We start from the raw sequence: 16,651 nt of genomic DNA, 5'->3' as shown, positions 1-16,651 counted from the left end.
CTAAACTCTTGTCTGAAATGGCATTTGTACATAAAAACATTTAAGAAAAAGAAATTTTCATTCTAAAAAAGTCAAGTAATTTGCAGGCCCAATGGAGGGGTAGCCAGAATAACAAAGGAAGTCAGACAGCCCTGAGTTTGAATGCCTTTCTGCCACTTGCCTCCCATGGTATTTTGGGCAAGTCATTGCTCCTCCAAAAGTTTCCACATGTATGAAATTAAGACAATGTCTTCCTTGTAGAGATGTGAAATTAAATGAGGTAATAGGACTATTTAAATATCCATCAGTGGCCAGGCACAGTGACTCATGCCTATAATCCCAGCACTTTGGGAGGCCAAGGCGGGTGGATCCCCTGAAATCAGGAGTTCAAGACCAGCCTGGCCAACATGGTGAAACCCTGTCTCTGCTAAAAATACAACAAATTAGGCATGGTGGTGCATGTCGCTAAATCCCAGTTACTTGGGAGGCTGAGGCAAGAGAATCGCTTGAACCTGGGAGGCGGAGGTTGCAGTCAGTTGAGATCGTGCCACTGCACTCCAGTCTGGGTGACAGAATGAGACTCTGTCTCAAAAATAACTCAGCTTAGCTACTTGGTAGGCTGAGGCGGGAGGATCGCTTGAGCCTGGAAGGCAGGGATTACAGTGAGCCATGCCACTGCACTCCAGCCTGGATGACCAAGCGAGACCCTGTCTCAAAAGATAAAAAGAAAAAAGAAAATATTCACCACTACTTAGATGTTCATTATACTATTCTATTTTCAAATATTTACCATTTTCCATAAAATATTTTGAGCTCATACAAGTTATATTGTTCTTGAAAATAACCAAATAATTCCAATAAAATCTTGAATAAGAATTCATGGGGCTCTCCCTCTCCGTCTCCCTGTCCACGGTCTCCCTCTCATGCCGAGCCGAAGCTAGACTGTGCCGCTGCCATCTCGGCTCACTGCAACCTCCCTGCCTGATTCTCCTGCCTCAGCCTGCCGAGTGCCTGCCTTGCAGGCGCGCGCCGCCACGCCTGACTGGTTTTCGTATTTTTTTGGTGGAGACGGGGTTTCGCTGTGTTGGCCGGGCTGGTCTCCAGCTCCTAACCGCGAGTGATCCGCCAGCTTCGGCCTCCCGAGGTGCCGGGATTGCAGACAGAGTCTCGTTAACTCAGTGCTCAATGTTGCCCAGGCTGGAGTGCAGTGGCGTGATCTTGGCTTGCTACAACCTCCACCTCCCAGCCGCCTGCCTTGGCCTCCCAAAGTGCCGAGATTGCAGCCTCTGCCCGGCCGCCACCCCGTCTGGGAAGTGAGGAGCGTCTCTGCCTGGCCGCCCATCGTCTGGGATGTGAGGAGCCCCTCTGCCTGGCTGCCCAGTTTGGAAAGTGAGGAGCGTCTCTGCCCGGCCGCCATCCCACCTAGGAAGTGAGGAGCGACTCTTCCCGGCTGCCATCCCATCTAGGAAGTGAGGAGCGTCTCTGCCCGGCCGCCCATCGTCTGAGATGTGGGGAGCGCCTCCGCCCCGCCGCCCCGTCTGGGATGTGAGGAGCGCCTCGGCCCGGCCGCGACCCCGACCCCATCTGGGAGGTGAGGAGCGTCTCTGCCCGGCCGCCCAGTCTGAGAAGTGAGGAGACCCTCCGCCTGGCAACCGCCCCGTCTGAGAAGTGAGGAGCCCCTCCGCCCAGCTGCCATCCCGTCTGGGAAGTGAGGAGCGTCTTCGCCCGGCAGCCACCCCGTCCGGGAGGGAGGTGGGGGTCAGCCCCCGCCAGGCCAGCCGCCCCATCCGGGAGGTGAGGGGCGCCTCTGCCCGGCCGCCCCTACTGGGAAGTGAGGAGCCCCTCTGCCCGGCCAGCCGCCCCGTCCGGGAGGGAGGTGGGGGGGTCAGCCCCCCGCCCGGCCAGCCGCCCCCTCCGGGAGGTGAGGGGCGCCTCTGCCTGGCCGCCCCTACTGGGAAGTGAGGAGCCCCTCTGCCCGGCCACCACCCCGTCTGGGAGGTGTACCCAACAGCTCATTGAGAACGGGCCATGATGACAATGGCGGTTTTGTGGAATAGAAAAGGGGGAAAGGTGGGGAAAAGATTGAGAAATCGGATGGTTGCTGTGTCTGTGTAGAAAGAAGTAGACATGGGAGACTTCATTTTGTTCTGTACTAAGAAAAATTCTTCTCCCTTGGGATCCTGTTGATCTACGACCTTACCCCCAACCCTGTGCTGAAACATGTGCCGTGTCCACTCAGGGTTAAATGGATTAAGGGCAGTGCAAGATGTGCTTTGTTAAACAGATGCTTGAAGGCAGCATGCTCGTTAAGAGTCATCACCACTCCCTAATCTCAAGTACCCAGGGACACAAACACTCTGCCTAGGAAAAACAGAGACCTTTGTTCACTTGTTTATCTGCTGACCTTCCCTCCACTATTGTCCTATGACCCTGCCAAATCCCCCTCTGCGAGAAACACCCAAGAATGATCAATAAAAATAAAAAAAATAAAATAATAATAAAAAAAAGAATTCATGGGAATAAGGCCAGGCATGGTGGGTCATGCCTGCAATCCCAGGACTTTGGGAGGCCGAGGCAGGTGGATTACTTGAGGCCAGAAGTTCCAGAACACCCTGGCCAACATGACGAAACCTCGTATCTACTAAAAATAGAAAAATCAGCCAGGTGCGATGGTGCACATCTGTAATCCCAGCTACTCGGGAGGCTGAGGCACGAGAATCACTTGAACCCCAGAGGTGGAGGTTGCGGTGAGCCAAGATTGGTCACTGCACTCCAGTCTGGGCAACAGTGAGACTGTCTCAAAAAAAAAAAAAAAAACAAATATGGGGACAAATATTCATCATTACAGCTAAAGGGAATAACTGAGGAAGACTTGCAAAGGATTTGAGTTTCGAGTTTGGATTTGAAAGTGCCAGACATGAATTGGTGGAGTAGAAGCTGTGGTGGCTACAGGGAAGACAAAACCAAGTACATTTATAATGGTGGAATCTTTGCCCACTGAATGCTCCAGGAAGGGTTGGAAGTGGGCTTTAAATGCCACTTTAGTCTGGAGATATTTCACAGAAGCACCATGAGCCAGGAAATATCAGCAAGAAATCTCCAGCCAGCTCTCTTTAGAGGGAGATCTAGCCACCAAGATGAAACTGCACACTTATGTCAGCTGATAACCTTAGTAAAATAGCACCAGCCATTTGGTGAACCACTAGCTAGTGGGTATTTGATCAAGGAAGAGGAGACATTCCAGGTTTACTCACCCTCTGACACATCTACTCATTTATGCTATATGTTGACTTTAGCTTTTTTTTTTTTTTTTTTTTTTCAGACGGAGTCTCGCTCTTTCACCCAGGCTGGGTCACTGGATTATGGCCCAATTTTGGCTCACTGCAACCTCCACTTCCCGGGTTCAAGCAATTCTCCTGCCTCAGCCTCCTGAGTAGCTGGGACTATAGGCATGTGCTACCATGCCCGGCTAATTTTTGTATTTTTAGTAGGGACAGGGTTTCACCATGTTGGCCAGGCTGGTCTTGAACTCCTGACCTCAGGTGATCCTCCCACCTCGGCCTCCCAAAGTGCTGGGATTACAGGCAGGAGCCACCGTGTGCAGCCAATTTATTTTAGATTCAATGGAGCAGACAAATGTTATAACCATGCAAAACAGTGCTTCACGAAAATCTAAACTATCTTCACAATAGTCACTATGAGAGAAATAGTGACCAATTCATTTTTTATATAGGAATTTGCTACCACTCCAGGCAGCTCCTCTTATAAAATTCTAAAATTCTATAAACTTCTAAAATTTGACCTCATATTAAAGCAATCAGCCTCCTACTAATGTCTATCCACTGTCTTAGTTTTTTAGACTCACATTGCACAAAGTTAGTCATGTGATTCCACTTGCCTCTATAAGGTGCTCATTTAGTTCAGGCCTCTGGAAGCTCTTTTTTGGATATATTATAAATATTATAACTAATCTCCACTATGTGGCTCCTCTGTACTTCTTCAGCCATCCCCTCCCCCAAAGCCAGGCATAGCCATGTGACTTGCACTAGTCAATGAAAGAGACAAATGTGAGATTCTCTAAGATTTTTCTCTGCCATTAGGACTGTGATGTTAGAGTTGCCATCAGTCTGGATCCTGGATTCTGGGGTTAGATAGATGTGAAGTAAAGCTTCTTCTCTTACAACACATGAGGATAATTTAGCATAGATGAGAAATAAACTTTTTTTTTTTTTTTTGAGACAATCTCATTCTGTCACCCAGGCTGGAGTGCAGTGGCGAGATGTTGGCTCACTGCAACCTCCACCTCCCGGGTTCAAGTGATTCTCATATCTCAGCCTCCCAAGTAGCTAGGACTACAGGCACGAGCCACCACACCTGGCTTTTTGTATTTTTAGTAGAGAGGGGGTTTCACCATGTTGACCAGCCTGGTCTCGAACTCCTGGCCTCAGGTGATCTGCCCACTTCAGCCTCCCAAAGTGCTGGGATGACAGGCGTGAGCCACTACACCTAGCCCAGAAAAATTTAAAAAAAAAAGAAATCACTGAGATTTTTGTTACTACACCATAATCTAGCTGTAGTAACTGGAAACTACAAACGTTATTTTTACCTCTGATGAAAAGCTAAGACAGAACTGAAGAAATAACATAATCCAAAAAAATTGAGGAAACGGGCCCTTCTACGATGTAGACGGGCAGGTGTAAAGAATTTAACCTTGCCAAAGAACAGTCTGGCCTTTACTGCTGGCTTCTTGGAAGTAATCCCTAAACCCTTGGAATGTCATGCTTCATAGTGTTTTTGTTTGCCTGGGGCCGTGGGTCATGCAAGATAGTCTAACAATGTGATTTAGTGTGAAAGAGCTGGGTCACATGGTATCAGCTCCACCTCCTGAGAGACTGAAAACTGAAATCAGCCATATGGCTAATTAATCATGTCTATATAATTAGCTCCAATAAAAACTCTGGATACCAAGGCTCAGATGAGCTTCCCAGACAGGTGCAATGGCTTATGCCTATAATCCCAGCACTTTGGGAGGCCGAAACAGGAGGACTGCTTGAGCCCAGGAGTGGGAGGTCAGCCTAGGCAACAACATAGGGAGACCCTGCCAATACCAGAAAAAAAAAAAAATGCCAGGCATGGTGGCATATGCCTGTGGTCCCAACTACTTAGGATGCTGAGGTGGGAAGATTGTTTGAGCCCATGAGGTTGAGGCTGCAGTGAGCTGTAATCACGTCACTGTACTTCAGATTGAATGACAGAGTGAGACTCTGTCCCCAAAATATAATAAACCAGGCACGGTAGTTCACGTGTGAAATCCCAGCATTTTGAGAGGCTAAGGTGGGAGGACCACTTGAGCCCAAGAGTTTGGGGCTACAGTGAGCCATGACCATGACACTGTACTCCAGCCTGAACAACAGAGCAAGACCTGGACTCAAAAAATATACAAATGAATGAATAAATAAATAGGATGCTGCTAAGGCCACAGGCCACATAACTTCCCTGTTCTTTTTTTTTTTTTTTTTTTGAGATGCAGTCTCGCTCTGTCGCCAGGCTGTAGTGGGGTGGCGTGATCTCGACTCACTGCAACCTCCGCCTCCTGGGTTCAAGCGATTCCCCTGCCGTAGCCTCCCGAGTAGCTGGGACTACAGGTGCACACCACCACGCCAGGCTAGTGTTTTGTATTTTAGTAGAGACGGAGTTTCACCATTTCGGCCAGGATGGTCTCGATCTCCTGACCTCATGATCCACCCACCTTGGCCTCCCAAGTTTCTGGGATTACAGGCGTGAGCCACCGCACCCAGCCACTTACTTGTTCTTAAGGTTAAGTTACTCTAAGCTAGGTGTGGTGGCTCACGCCTGCAATCCCAGCACTTTGGGAGGCTGAGGCAGGCAGATCACTTGAGGTCAGGAGTTTGAGACCAGCTTGACCAACATGGTGAAACCCTGTCTCTACTAAAAATACAAAAAAAAAAAAAAAAAAAATTAGCCAGGCATGGTGGCACGCACCTGTAATCCCAGCTACTTAGGAGGCAGACACGAGAACTGCTTGAACCTGGGAGGTGGAGGTTGAAGTGAGCTGAGATTGCGCCATTGCACTCCAGCTTGGGTGACAGAGTGAGACTCTGTCTCAAAAAAAAAAAAAAAAAAGGTAAAGTTACTCCTTAAATTTAACACTTGCGTTAGCATCTACAATAACAGCATCCTCTTTCCAGTCCCTTCAGCTGCAGATTACGAATAATAAAAGCAGTATTGACATATTCTAATAACGCTGCTTGATATAAGCAGGCCAAACTGAAAAAAACTAAAATACCATGTATGTACCACAAACCACATCTTCTATATAGTATTTATTGTTACCAGACAGGCAGGCTTTGGAATGAAGATAGATATGGATTTAAATGCCAGGTGTGCCACTTACTAGCTGTGTGACCATAAACAATTCAACAAGTATTTATTAAATGCAAAACTGAAGATACAAAATATAGGACATGGACTGTGATCTCAGGGAGCTCATATTCCACTGAAATCATTGAAATGGACAATCAAACATATCATTGGAATTTGGTGTTAAGTGCAGCAAGAATGGTGGGTCTGATGTTTTTAGAAAATTAACTCAGATTGGGTTTTTTTTTTTTTTTTTTTTTTTTTTGAGACAGGGTCTTGCTCTGTTGCCAGGCTGGAATGCAGTGGTATGATCATGGCTCACTGCAGCCTCAACCTCCCCAGGCTCAGGGTATCCTCCAACCTCAGCCTCCCAAGTATCTGGGACTATGGATGCGTGCCGGGCCAATTTTTGTATGTTTTGTAGAGACAGGGTTTCCTCATGTTGCCCAAGCTGGTCTTGAAGTCCTGGGCTCAAGTGATCCTCCTGCCTCAGCCTCCCAAAGTGCTGGGATTACAGGTTTGAGCCACTGTACCTGGCCAGATTGGTTTTAATGAGGTGCTATAGTACACACAATACATATATAATGTACTGTCAAATGCAGAGGCTTTTTCAAGGGCATAGGTATTTATCAGTAAGTACTTCATCTGCAACAAGACCATACTTAGACAATTTTTTTTTTTTTTTTTGTAGAGACGAGGTCTTGCCATGTTGCCAAGGCTAGTCTCAAACTCCTGGCCTCAAGTGATCCCCCCACCTGAGCCTCTCAAAGTGCTGAAATTATAGGGATGAGCCACTGTGCCTGGAGTACACTTTTATTTGTTTGTTTGAGATAAAGTCTTGCTCTTTCACTTAGGCTGGAATGTGGTGGCGTGATCTCGGCTCATTGATTCTCCTCTCAGCCTCCCGAGTAGCTGGGATTACAGGTGCCTGCCGACATGCCTGGCTAATTTTTGTAGTTTTTTAGTAGAGACAGTGTTTCATCATGTTGGCCAGGCTGGTCTCAAACTGACCTCAGGTGATCTGCCTGCCTCAGCCCCACAAAGTGCTGGGATTACAGGCGTGAGCCACCGCATCCGGCCTGGAGTGCACTTTTAAACATCACACTATTCCACTTATCTCCCAACATTTTTTCTTCAAAAGTATACATCCTTGAAATACAATTTGAACTCAATATAACATTTTTCATAGTTTCTCCAAAAGCTTCAGCCTGGCCCAAGGTAGGCCATATCACATAGGCAAATCACCAGTGAATTTGGCTTTTGAATGATAAATAGTGATTATATAAACGTGAATAAAAGGAATATTTGTCTATATCTGGAATTTGGCTGCCTCTAAAGACCTTTCAATTGAGGGTACAAGTGTTTTTGTTTTGTTTTGTTTTTAAATACAGACGGGGTCTCCCTGTATTGATCAGACTGGTCTTGAACTCCTGGGCTCAAGCAATCCTCCCGCCACTGCCTCGCAAAGTGCTAGAATTACAGGTGTGAGCAACCACACCCAACCCAATGTTCTTAGATACTTTCATATACATAGGAAAAAAATGAATCTTGCTTTGTACATTTTAACTTACCAGTAACAGCTGACTGTCCCTGCTAAATATATAGCTTTATATCAATAATAAAAAGAAAGATAGGGTCTTAGTCTGTTTTGGCTGCTATAACAAAATAACGGACTGAATGGCTTACAAAAGACAAAATTTTATCTCTGGAAGCTGAAAAGTCCAAGGTCAAAGTACTGGCCAATTTGGTGTCTGGTAGAGAGCCAGCTTTCTGGTTCACAGACAGCTGTCTTTTTTTTTTTTTTTTTTTTGCCATGTTCTCACATGGCAGAAGGGGCAAGGGAGTTCACTGGAGTCTCTTTTATAAGGGCACTGATCCCACTAGCCCTCATGACATAATCACCTCCCAAAGGCCTCCAAATACTATCAAATTGGGAATTAGGTTTCAACATCATGAATTTGGGGGTAGGGGGAGGGTACAAACATTCAGTGTATAGCAGAGAGCATAAGAAAATCTACCCCTATTCACCCATTATAGTAATAGTGCCAGCCAACATTTATTGAATGCTTACCATATGCCAGGCACTATTTTTATGTGCTTTAAGCATATTTATGCTTTAAATGTATTATTTCACCTCATCCTCATAACAATCCTAAGATGTACATATTATATCTGAATTTTATATATGAAAAAACAGATAAAGTGGCCAGGCACAGTGGCTCACGCCTATAGTCCCAGCACTTTGGGAGGTCAAGGCGGGTGGATCACCTGAGGTCGGGAGTTCTAGACCAGCCTGACCAACATGGAGAGACCCCATCTCTACTAAAAATACAAAATTAGCCGGGCATGGTGGCGCATGCCTATAGTCCCAGCTACCTGGGAAGCTGAGACAGGAAAATCACTTGAACCTGGGAGGCGGAGGTTGCGGTGAGCTGAGATCGCGCCATTGCACTCCAACCTGGGCAACAAGAGTGAAACTCCATCTGAAAAAAAAGAAAAAACAGATAAAGCATTTAAGCAAGCCCAAGGTTGTTCAAGTACCCTCCCAATATACATACTTGATTATGTATATGAACTGTTATACCAATACAGTAACAATATATTATATAGCAACATATTATAAAAAACTTACACAGGCTGGGAGGGGTGGCTCATGCCCGCAATCCCAGCACTTTGGGAGGCCGAGGTGGGCGGATCACGAGGTCAGGAGTTCGAGACCAGCCTGACCAATATGGTGAATCCCTGTCTCTACTAAAAATATAAAAATAAGCCAGGCATGGTGGCACGTGCCTGTAATCCCAGCTACTCAGGAGGCTGAGGCAGGAGGATCACTTGAACCCGAGAGGCGGAGGTTGCGGTGAGCCAAGATTGCGCCACTGCACTCCAGCCTGCATGACAGAGTGAGACTCCATCTCAAAAAAAGCAAAAACAAAAACAAAAACAATAACCTTACACAAAGTAAAATTTTAAAGAAAGGATGACATTTAGAAAGAAAAATAAGGCCAGGCGGGCCCAGTGGCTCACGCCTGTAATCCCAGCACTTTGGGAGAGCAAGGCAGTTGGATCATCTGAGGTCAGGAGTTCGAGACCAGCCTGACCAACATGGTAAAACCTTGTCTCTACTAAAATTACAAAAATTTAGCCAGGTGTGGTGGCGGGCACTTGTAATCCCAGCTACTTGGGAGGCTGAGGCAGAATCACTTGAATCCGGGAGGCGGAGCTTGCAGTGAGCTGAGATCACGCCATTGCACACCAGCCTGGACAGTAAGAGCAAAACTCTTGTCTCAGAAAAAAAAAAAAAAAAAAAAAAAAAAAAGCTTCTCAATGACCAGCCAGACATCAGGATGTAAAAAATAAATGAGTATAGTTTTCTCACTAAGTTATTTTTATTTAGAAAAATATATCTTTCATTTAAAAATATTTACTTAACACATATGGGTTGTGAGTTTTTTATAAATATTCTACAACTTAAAAAAATAAAGAAAAATAGATCCAGGTGCGGTGGCTCATGTCTGTAATCCCAGCAGAGGAAGGAGGATTGCCTGAGGCCAGGAGTCTAAGATTAGCCTGGGCAACATAGCGAGACCCCACTGCTACAAAAAATAAAAAATTAGCCAGGAATGGTGGCACACGCCTGTATAGTCCTACTTACCTATTCAGGAGGCTGAAGTGGGAGGATCACTTGAGCATAGGAGTTTTGAGACTACTGTGAGCTATGATCATGCCACTGCACTCCAGCCTGGGCAACAGAGCAAGACCCTGTCTCTAAAAGTAAAATAAAGAAAAAAAAAAAAAAAACACAGAAGCTTCAAAATTTTCTTCCTGCTTTTCTTTTTGAGATGGAGTTACTCTGTCACCCAAGCTGGAGTGCATTGGCACGATCTGGGCTCACTGTAACCTCCACTTCCTGGATTCATGCAATTCTCCTGCCTCAGCCTCCCAAGTAGCTGGGATTATAGGCGTATGCCACCATGCCCTACTAATTTTTGTATTTTTTAGTAGAGACTGGGTTTCACCATGTTGGCCAGGCTGACACTCCTGACCTCAAGTGATCCGCCCACTTCGGCCTCCCAAAGTGTTGGGATTACAAGTGTGAGCCAATGCGTCCGGCCTCTTCCTGCTTTTCAATAAATTACTGTCTTTAATTACCCCACTTTGGAGACCACAGCTTTAGTTCACAGGCAGTCAAAATCCAAGAGCAAAAGTGAAGATTACCAGTATTTCTCAAACTTAAATGTATATCATAGAATGATTACCACCCCCAGATATACTTTTTTTTTTAAGACAGTCTTGCTCTGTTGTCCAGGCCAGAGTGCACTGGTGTGATTTTGGCTCACTGCAACCTCTGCCTCCTGGGCTCGAGCAATTCTCATGCCTCAGCCTCCTGAGTAGCTGGGATTACAGATGCACACCACCACGCCGGCTAATTTTTTTTTTTTTTTTTTTTTTTGAGATGGAGTTTAGCTCTGTCACCCAGGCTGAAGTGCAGTGGTGCAGTCTTGGCTCACTGCAACCTCTGCCTCCCAGGTTCAAGTGATTCTCCTGCCTCAGCCTCCCGAGTAGCTGGGACTACAGGCGCATGCCACTACACCGGCTAATTTTTTTTATTTTTAGTAGAGACAGGTTTCACTATATTGGCCAGGCTGGTCTCGAACTCCTAACCTTGTGATCTGCCTGCCTCAGCTCCCAAAGTGCTGAGGTTACAGGAGTGAGCTACCGTGCCTGGCCTTGTAGTTTTGATAGAGACAGAGTTGCACCATGTTGGCCAGGCTGGTCTCAAACTCCTGACCTCAGGTGATCCACCCTCCTCGGCCTCCCAAAGTGTTGGGATTACAGGCATGAGCCACCGTGCCTGACCCCAGACACATTTTCAGGAGCAAAATTAAACCAATAAAAAGTTACAGAGGAATTTATGCTCTCTTTGAAGCTCCCAAGCATCCAGCCCTGCCAAGTTTTCCAAATCCTGTGCCACAGACACAGGCTGAGGGCTGGTTTGGGGATAGGGAGGACTCTTTTCCAAAGTTAATAGTATACTTTTGGGAGTATCAGCTCCAGGAAGACTCCCTTAGGCAAAGGCACAGAGAAAAGATGCTGCCTTCAAGGTTTCTGGGAATGGCTGGAAGGCACTTGAGAGCCTCCTAGGATTTCAGGGATAAAGGCCAAGGACACTTTAACATCCAAAGCTGCTACAGAAGTGCCTGAAGTTGCCAGGCTGCTAAAAATCCAATCACTACCAAGTTCAAATGAAAAGCTTTTTCTGTAGAAAGAACATGTTTTTCACACTGAATCCTCTCACATATCCCTTATTCCACAGTATGCAAAGTTGTGAAGAGAGACTAATATTCAAAACATGGGCAACTAGGTATTTCTATATATTAAAAATGATTAGTTTTTTAAATTCTGAAATTCTATCTTTTAAAGTAATCCTAACATGTGAGAGTAATGTTGAGTTCCAATTCCCCCAAAAGGTTAAACTTCCCTTTTTACTTCATATTTTTTTTTCTTCCCAAAAGAACATGGTTAATGCAAAGTTAGAATTTCTTCTTTAAGGCTTGAGTTTGAAAAAAATCATGAACTCCTGTAAGTTGTTGCCATATTTGGAAGAGAACAAGTTCAAGACAAATAATCAAAAGTAAATTCCTCACCAGTCATGTAACTTGACAGTATGCACTCACACACACATAGCAACTAAACCATAAGGCACTTTTAAAGGGGAAAGTCAATACTGTGGGGACTTTGTGAAGAATACCTTTACACTTTCTCTTTGCATTCCTACTTGGACCCCTGTCTGAGAAAAATAATAAATTTATATATATTTTGAGAAGGCCTTCAAATATCCATAACAGTCAATATATCAGGGAATTTTTACCTGGTAAGGGAAACGTAGCTGTCTTTAGCTCCAGAGAGCTGACCTAAGAGTAGAGCAGATGTTTCATTAACCAGTATGTAAGACATTGCTATACTCCAAGTTAAGCATCTCACTTCAGTAAGTTTGCTTTCTGATGGTTACACCCAAACTAAATAGTTAAGACTCTCCCTCACCCCTCTACATACATTTACTCTCTCACTCCTGATACTTAACACACATAAATATACATACACGTACCTTTTTAAAAGATAAGCTTCAGTATGCCAGAAGCAGAAGGCATGAGAAAATGTCAGTAGATTCCCATTCGTAGGTAAAACTATGTACCAAAATGTGAAGAACTGACAGCTCTAGACTCAAATCTGACTGGAAGAGTATTTGAATGGCCCACATTGGGCTAGCCACTCAGAACTCTTGCCTGCTTTAAGAACTTAGCATGATCTGGCCGGGCGCCGTGGCTCACGCCTATAATCCCAGCGCTTTGGGAGGCCGAGGCAGGTGGATCACCTGAGGTCAGGAGTTCGAGACCAGCCTGGCCAACATGGTGAAACCCCGTCTCTACCATAAAAATACAAATTCAAAATTTGTATTCAAATTCAAAATACAAATTCACCAGGCATGGTGGTGAGCACCTGTAACCCCAGCTACTCGGGAGGCCACAGCAGGACAATCACTTGAACCTGGGAGGCGGAGGTTGCAGTGAACCGAGACTGCACCACTACACTCTAGCCTGGGCAAAACAGCGAGACTCTGTCTCAAAAAAAAAGAACTTAGCATGATCTATAAAGCAGCAAAATGGCACATTTTACTAAATAAAGTGTAGCTATTTATATTAGACTTCATTTAGACAACAATTTCCCCACAACCTCCTATTTTAAACAATATGCTAATCTGTCACTAAAGGACTTTGGCTGATGGCTTTATAAATCAAAGCATGGCACCAATAGTAAAAAGAGGTCAGAAACAACTGAGTTACAACTTTGGCGGTTTTCCTTTCTAGTTTGTGCTTCTCAAGATTCTGCTGTTACTTTGAAGCTGATTTCACAGCTAGCTGAATGGGATTTATAAATCCTAAGTATTCAATAGCTGGTTCTCCTTTAAAATGAACAAACCCAATTCTATACATAGGAACTGCCTGACTCAAAAGAAAGATTAGGCCGGGGGCAGTGGGCTCATGCCTGTAATCCCAGCGCTTTGGGAGGCCGAGGTGGTCAGATCACGAGGTCAGGAGATCGAGACCATCCTGGCTAACATGGTGAAACCCCATCTCTACTAAAAATACAAAAAATTAGACAGGTGTCGTGGCATGTGCCTGTAGTCCCAGCTACTCAGGAGGCTGAGGCAGGAGAACTGCTTGAACCTGGGAGGCGGAGGTTGCAATGAGCTGAGATTGTGCCACTGCACTCCAGCCTGGGCAACAGAGCAAGACTCTGTCTCAAAAACAAAACAAAACAAAAGATTAGCAGTCACATGTGCATTGCGTACACCAACAAAGCCAATGAGACATGAAATATATCAAATAGTGGCCGGGTGTGGTGGCTCCTGCCTGTAATCCCAGCACTTTGGGAGGCCAAGGTGGGTGGATCACGAGGTCAAGAAATCGAGACCATTCTGGCCAACATGGTGAAACCCCGTCTCTACTAAAAATACAAAAAAATTAACTGGGTGTGGTGGCTCACGCCTGTAGTCCCAGCTACTTGGGAGGCTGAGGCAGGAGAATGGCTTGAACCCAGGAGGCAGAGGTTGCAGTGTGCCGAGATCACGCCACTGCAAATCCAGCCTGGCAACAGAGCAAGACTCTGTCTCAAAAAAAAAAAAAAAAAAAAAAGAAATATATCAAACAGTAAAGTGTCCAAAACGTGTGAGGGAGAACTTAGCTATTATTCTTTCATTCTACACATCCTTTTTTTTTCCTTTTTTTTTTTTTTTTTTTTGAGACAAAGTTTCGCTCTTGTTGCCCAGGCTGGAGTGCAATGGCGCCATCTTGGCTCACTGCAACTTCTGCCTCCCAGGTTCAAGCGATTCGCCTGCCTCAGCCTCCCGAGTAGCTGGGATTACAGGCATGTGCCACCGTGCCTGGCTAATTTTGTATTTTTAGTAGAGACTGGGTCTCTCCGTGTTGGTCAGACTGGTCTTGAACTCCTGACCCCAGGTGATCTGCCTGCCTCGGCCTCCCAAAGTGCTGGGATTACAGGCATGAGCCACCGCACCCAGCCTACATATCCATTTTGTAAAAGTGTCACTGTGGCAAAACCCCAACTGGTAAATGAACCTATTATTTCACCTATGTTTCTCTTATGCTAAATACAATGAACATAGAAGACTTAAGAGCCTTCTTCAGGAAGACATTTTTGGAACAGAATTATAAATATTTTGGGTAATAAGTTGCTAGAATTTTTTAAATAAAAATACAGAGGGTATAATACTTCTCTCACCAACATAAACAAAATTAGAGAAACAGAAGAAAAAGCATTCGAGGAAAGATAATTTTAAGAAAGTGCAGATTGAATTCGAATTTTATTTTATAAGGAATTTAGAAAACATGAGCAAATATTCATATTGCATTAAAAAAACAAAGTCTATACATCATTCAAATTTTAAAAGTCTGTGTGACACTAAAAAATGTACTAACAAAGTAATATGTTTCATTTTAGAACAAAATTTTATCAGTGGCTCATCACAACTGATATACAAACAAAATGCTAAAATGATGTAAAACTGAATCTCAAAGCGATCCAGTTGGATAAAGGGAGCACCAATTATCATCGATGTGGGACTGCCATATACTCTACCAAAGAAAACAAACTACCATTAGGTGATAAAGATGAGCAAATAAATAAACTAGAGGGAGGGAATGAGCCCACAATTCCTGGAATTTTACAGTAAGTGGTTTATTTGTTTCTGTTGTTACATGTCTTTTGTCTGTTTTCTTCCTTCAAGAAATTAAGTGGATGTGTGAAGGATCCAAGAATATTTCCCAGGTATATCTTACCTTTTCAGGAAGAATAACTTTATACTGAAGAAATAATGATTAACACTCCCTATCACTTCAGCCACTGAATATACTATTTAAATTATTTGTTTTTACAACTATAGTATGTTTTTATTTATTTATTTTTAAACTGTAAGTCAATAATATTTAAAGAATGAAAGTCTCTTCATTTAAGAAATATACAGTCATCCTTTGGTATGAGAGGGGGACTGATTGCAGGACACCCCTTAAACTCCTCCTCTATACCAAAATCCATGGATGTTCAAGCCTCTTATATGAAATGGCTTGCTATATGCATATAACCTATGCACATCCTCCTGTATACTTTAACCGCCTGTATACTGTAACCTTTAAATTACTTAAAATACCTAACACAATGTAAATGTTATAGTAAAACTGTTTTACAGCTGTTAAACTGTATTTTTAAAATTTTACATTATTATTTTTCTTCTTCTTTTTTTTTTTCTATTTTTGATCTGTGGTTGGTTTAATCTGTGGGTGTGAAACCCTTGGATGTAAAAGGCTGACTTTATTTAACTCCTGAAAAAAATTCCTTTTTGAAAAGTGACAATAACATGAAGTTAATACATCAGGAGTCTTGAAAAGAATATTAGGTAATCCAATTATAACAATTTAAATTAGAATATTCAGGAACTGTATCTTGAAGGCTCAAAAATACAATTTATTTATTTATTTATTTATTTATTTTTGAGATAGTCTCACTCTGTTGCCCAGGCTGGAGTGCAATGGTGTTATCTTGGCTCAGGTTCTTCTGCCACAGCCTCCTGAGTAGGTGGGATTACAGCCACCCACCACCATGCCGACTAATTTTTGTATTTTTAGTAGAGACAGGGTTTCACCATGTTGACCAGGCTAGTCTTGAACTCCTGACCTCAAGTGATCTGCCCACCTCGGCCTCCCAAATTGCTGGGATACAGGTGTGAGTCACTGCGTCCAGCCTCAAAAACACAATTTATGATTCCTTGTAAATTAAATTTCACTAAGATGAAGCACATCTAAGTTTAAAACTTGGGTACCATTATGTTTTACAATTTTTAAGAAAGAAAATTCACAACCTACTCAATAATCCTGAAGAAAAATCAGATTAAAAGTAGTAGGATATTTGTACATACAACATGTATAGATATATAAACAAACACTTTCTAGAAGGAAAGGTATCATATTTAGTATTTATAGACTACACTCTTTCTTTTAAGGAAGATTATAAAAGAGGGGCTAGGTATGGAGCCAGAAGTTGTGAGGGAAACCTCAAAGTAGTAAATACTAAAACTCTTTGTAGAGTTTTACACTCAGTGTAAAGAAATGCAAAAAAATCCTTATACTATTAAATCTTTACTTGTACAAAAACCGAAATTAGTCCAACTACTTTTTGCCCATTTATGATGATAAAAATTGAAACAAAAACTCTCAAC

This window comes from Gorilla gorilla, chromosome 4, assembly GCF_029281585.2.
Source record: "Gorilla gorilla gorilla isolate KB3781 chromosome 4, NHGRI_mGorGor1-v2.1_pri, whole genome shotgun sequence".
NCBI lineage: Eukaryota > Metazoa > Chordata > Mammalia > Primates > Hominidae > Gorilla > Gorilla gorilla.
This window is presented reverse-complemented; position numbering follows the sequence as displayed.